This window comes from Rhinopithecus bieti, unplaced genomic scaffold (genome assembly GCF_001698545.2).
Source record: "Rhinopithecus bieti isolate Rb0 unplaced genomic scaffold, ASM169854v2 scaffold_6908, whole genome shotgun sequence".
In the NCBI taxonomy this organism is placed as follows: Eukaryota; Metazoa; Chordata; class Mammalia; order Primates; family Cercopithecidae; genus Rhinopithecus; species Rhinopithecus bieti.
This window is the reverse complement of record NW_016805193.1, coordinates 336,846-342,026: the sequence shown is the minus strand read 5'-3', so window position 1 is coordinate 342,026 and position 5,181 is coordinate 336,846. Positions and strand designations below refer to the sequence as shown.

At 48.2% G+C, this 5,181-nt stretch overlaps 1 protein-coding gene across 10 annotated transcripts in view; it reads left to right on the top strand.

Moving 5' to 3' along the window:
* Positions 1-4,966: 4,966 nt before the first annotated feature.
* The window catches only part of ZMIZ2 (zinc finger MIZ-type containing 2), a 23,246-nt gene continuing 23,031 nt past the window's right edge, over positions 4,967-5,181 (top strand). For all 10 annotated transcript variants that reach the window (XM_017871669.1, XM_017871666.1, XM_017871665.1 and 7 more), the window contains exon 1: positions 4,967-5,041. The gene's annotated coding sequence lies outside the window, so the exon portion shown is untranslated. The remainder of the gene's footprint in view (positions 5,042-5,181) is intronic.

Genomic DNA, 5,181 nt, shown 5'->3' with positions numbered 1-5,181 from the left:
ATTTCCCCCACTGTCCCAATAGTGTCCCTGCTCCAGTCTAGTTAAGGAGCATGGCATGTTCTTCTCCTATCTCTAGTCTCCCCTAATCCAGACCTGTGGAGGCTAAAGCAAGTCCATCTTTGATGCCAATCTGCCATGATGACTTCTGATTAACCCCTGTTCTGGGAAGGCCTCTAAGATTTCCAGTTTATCTATTGTTCCCTGTGTAAGAGGCTTTATTGTAATTTCTGCCCTTAGGTCAAAATAGTCTTGATGTTATCATACTTCAATTATCCTGTATATCCCTTCAGGGCCACCTTTCCCTATCACATGTAAGCCCTGGTATCCCTGACGCCTGATATACAGACATGGTTCAGCTCATGAGTTCCTATTAAATGTTTCTTTTGGAGAAACTGAATTTGTCAGCCTCTTTCTTTGACCTCTCAGCTTCCTCAGACTTTAGGGGCAGGCTTGCACAGACCTGCTTACCAAGAAACGAGACCATTTCCCCAGGCCTAATGTTCTCTGAGAGTCAAAGCCAGTGCTGGAAACTATGTAGATCTGTCTTATTTTTTCTTTTTTTTTTTTTTTGAGACGGAGTCTCACTCTGTCGCCCGGGCTGGAGTGCAGTGGCCGGATCTCAGCTCACTGCAAGCTCCGCCTCCCGGGTTTATGCCATTCTCCTGCCTCAGCCTCCCGAGTAGCTGGGACTACAGACGCCCGCCACCTCGCCCGGCTAGTTTTTTTTTTGTATTTTTTAGTAGAGACGGGGTTTCACCGTGTTAGCCAGGATGGTCTCGATCTCCTGACCTTGTGATCCACCCATCTCGGCCTCCCAAAGTGCTGGGATTACAGGCTTGAGCCACCGCGCCCGGCCTGATCTGTCTTATTTTTTCATGATCAGATTCAGGTTGAACATTTCTGGCAGGAAATTCTACTTGAAGAAGCCTGTATCTTTTCTCTGAGCATCACATCAGGTACCCAGGATGTCAAATGGTCCCACTGTTGGTGTGGTTGACCTTGGTCATTTTGCTAAGGTGGTGTCTGACCAACATTATTATAAAGGTTCCTTTCTCCCCGTGTAATGAATTAGAGGCCTGTGGGAAGGCTGTGTGCTCCATAAAAGCTTTTCAAGAAATGAAAATGTTGGCCTTGTGCAACTTTGTATGATGTTTTCAGTTAGCAAATTGTGACTGTCTTCTCATACCCTTAAATATTCTTCAAAAACATGATTTCCAACGTGTGGGTGCGTTCTACTTAATTACTGCCTACTAGGATCTAACTATTTGCTTGCTAACATAAGCTCCACGACAGTGCAGATTTTCATCAGTTTTACTTTCTGCCATGTTTCCAGCACTGAGAGTGGTGTCTGGCATACAGTAGAAGCTCAACAAAAATTTGATGAATGAATGAATACAGTTTGTGTGTAATTTTTCAACATCCTAATGTCACAGCAAACATCCTTGTAAATAAATCTTTGAAATATTTACTTTGTGAGAAACACAGATAATGCTTGTAAGGGAAATGTTTATGTTGATAATGTGAAAAAATAAGAATGCAAAATCATACATATGCCATATTCTCCACAACATCAAGATATGCAAAGAGAACCATCTGGGAAAAAACAGAGCAAACAATTGACAGGAATTATCTCTCAACAGTTTTAATGTATTTTGAACATTTCTCTGTTATTTTCCACAATGAGAATATATCGCTTGTATGCAAAGGAGCAGCAGCACCTTTTTCAAGTTAGTTTTGCAAGTCAAGAGTCATAGTCACTGGGGGTACCCAAACTGGTTAAAAACCAAATTCAGATTTAGGCCACACCAACTGTAGGAGACTGTGGACTTGCAGGAGCCCCTGGACGCTGGGCTAGGCTGATTACATTTAGGATATCAGGTTCCCTTTCTGGTGTCACATTTTAAAAGTGATATTGTCTAACTGGTGCCTGTCTAAAGGACAGTGGCCAGCTGGTACAGGATCTGAAAATTGTGTTACCATTAACACTTACGAACTGGGAGCATTTTTCCTCCAAAAGAAGACTGGGGGATTGAAAAGTTTCTTTTAATATTTGAAGAACTGTCAAATAACGAAATGATGATTCTTATTTTATGCACTTTTAGAGGAAAAGCTTTAAGAAGGCAGCATTTTTATTCTAGTAAATGAGGAAGACTTTTTTTTTTTTTTTTTTTTTTTTTGGGCAGAGACTCACTTTGTCGCCCAGGCTGAAGTGCAGTGGGGCGATCCCAGCTCACTGCAACCTCCACTTCCTGGGTTCAAGCTGTTCTCCTGCCTCAGCCTCCCGAGTAGCTGAGACTACAGGTACACACCACCATGCCCGGCTAATTTTTGTACTTTTAGTAGAGACAGGGGTTTCACCATATTGGTCAGGCTGGTCTCCAGCTCCTGACCTCAAATGATCCGTCCACCTTGGCCTCCCAAAGTGCTGGGATTACAGGCGTGAGCCATCGCGCCCAGCNTTTTTTGAGGCAGAGACTCACTTTGTCGTCCAGGCTGAAGTGCAGTGGTGCGATCTCAGCTCACTGCAACCTCCACTTCCTGGGTTCAAGCTGTTCTCCTGCCTCAGCCTCCCGAGTAGCTGAGACTACAGGTACACACCACCATGCCCGGCTAATTTTGTACTTTTAGTAGAGACAGGGGTTTCACCATATTGGTCAGGCTGGTCTCCAGCTCCTGACCTCAAATGATCCGTCCACCTTGGCCTCCCAAAGTGCTGGGATTACAGGCGTGAGCCATCGCGCCCAGCAACTTTTTTTTTTTTTGGTGGGGGGGTGACAGAGTGAGACTCTGTCACCCAGGGTGGAGTGCAGTGGTGCGATCTCAGCTCACTGCAACCTCTGCCTCTCGGGTTCAAGCGATTCTCCTGCCTCAGCCTCCTGAATAGCTGGGAATACAAGTGCATGCCACCATGCCTGGCTAATTTTTGTATTTTTTAGTAGAGGTTTAGTAGAGGGATTTCACCATGTTGGCCAGGCTGGTCTTGAACTCATGACCTCAGGTGATCCACCCATCTTGGCCTCCCAAAGTGCTAGGATTACAGGCGTGAGCCACTGTGCCCAGCCTCAAGGAAGACTTTCTTAACAATTCATCATATAGTAGAAAATGAAAACATTCCCTAGAAAGGAGCCTCTCTCAGGGGCGCAGGGCAGGAATTGTTGAAGCAGTTAGGAAGTAAGAGAGATGCCTGCCCTGGGGGCACCTGGGATGCGTGCTGTGGCCACTTCCAGCAACCTCCATGAACCTGTCTGCAACTCCCCCATATATGCAGCCTCTTCCAAGACAGAGGAATGGTCAGGGTCCCCTGGTGCCTGCCTCCCCCTTCATTTGGGTTTCTTCTTCAGGGGCAGCTCCCCAGAGAATCCATCCCTCACACCTCATCACTCCCTCCCCATTCTCGGCCCTGCTTTAGTTTTCTTCCTAACACTGTTTTTGATGGACACATTGTTACCTGTTAACTCATTTCCTACTGTTTGTCCCCTCTAACATGCTTGCTGTAAGGATGGAGGGGCCTTATTCTCCTGGTGCCTGGGGACAGACCAGTGTTCACAGACCCCAGACCAGTGACTGTTGGACAGCAGGCCTGCCACATTTGTTCAATGAAGGAAAGATTCCCAAAAGAAATAGAGCACAGAGTTCAGAGGCGGGCTTCAGGGAAGAAATTTCAACGATGTCAAAAATTAATTGTGAAGTATCCATTTATGGATGAATGGATAACTTAAATGTGGAATATGCATACAATGGAATATTATTCAGCCACAAGAAAGAAGGGGCCGGGCGCGGTGGCTCACACCTGTAACCCCAGCACTTTGGGAGGCCCAGGCGGGCAGATCACGGGGTCAGGAGATCGATTCCATCCTGGCCAACATGATGAAACCCTGTCTGTACTAAAATACAAAAAAAAAAAAAAAAAAAAAAAAAAATTAGCCGGGCGTGGTGGCGCCCCCCTGTAGTCCCAGCTACTCAGGAGGCTGAGGCAGGGGAATCGCTTGAACCTGGGAGGTGGAGGTTGCAGTGAGCCAAGATTGCACCACTACACTCCAGACTGGCGACAGAGCAGGACTCCGTCTCAAAAAAAAAAAAAAGAAGAAGAAAGAAGGAAATTCTGACACATGCCACAACATGGACGAAAGTGAGGACATTGTGCTAACTGAAGTAAGACAGTCACAAAAAGACATATAATGTATGATTCCACTTATACGCGGTCCTTATAGTAGTCTAATTTAGAGACAAAGTAGAATAGTGAATGCCAAAGGCTGGGAGGAGGAAAGAATGGGGAGCTAGTGTTTACTGGGTATTGAGTTTCCATTTGAGAAAATGAAAAAGTCCTGGAGACGGATGGTGGTTGCACAAGAATGTGAACGTACTTGGTGCCACAGAACTACACTTGGAAACAGTTAAGATGGTAACTTTTACGTTATGTGTATTTTACCACAATTAAGAAAATTTAATTATGGGTAGTTGAGAGAATGTGGTCTTCCTCAACTTACGGTAGGAAAAGTCAAGAATAACTTAAAGGCTGATAATAGCATTTCAGAGGTCGAAACTGATCAGAGAGGCTAGACTAGCTCAATAGTGACTTTTTCCAGGAGTAGAACCGCTGGGAAGAGAGAACTGAGCAGTGAGGAAAGAGAACTTGTTAAGTTTGATTTTCTGCTTTAACGAGGGGCTTCCTGAGTCCCTTAATAAGATCCCCTCCCAAAAGAGGCACCCCGGATCTCTGCGTCTCTCAGTCATGTCCCCGCCCACCGGGCCAGAGCAATGGACTCCCAGGAGGCAGGGGAAGCGGGCGAGGCAGGTGGGGGAAGGGCGAGGACTCACGCTTCCTTTCCTCCTCCGCCGGGGCCCGCCCCAACCCTGGCCCCGCCCCGGCCCCCCTGGCTCCGCCTACTCCTCCCGACCCCGCCCCGGCACCTTGGCCCCACCGCCCACTCGGCTCCGCCCCGGCGTCCTGGCCCCGCCTCCGCCGCCCGGCCCCGCCCCGCTCCCGGCGGACTGCGAGCAGGAAGCGTGCGGTGGCTCTGCCGACGCCGCGTTTGGAAAGGTGTGGAGGGGGCTGGGGGCGCAGGTCGCGATCAGGCTGCGTCTCCTGCCCGCCCAGCCACCTGCGGCCCTGGCCCCACCCCGCCGCTTTGGGCCGCTCAGGTTCGCGGCCGCCCCCGCCCCGAGCGCAGGTTCGGGGCT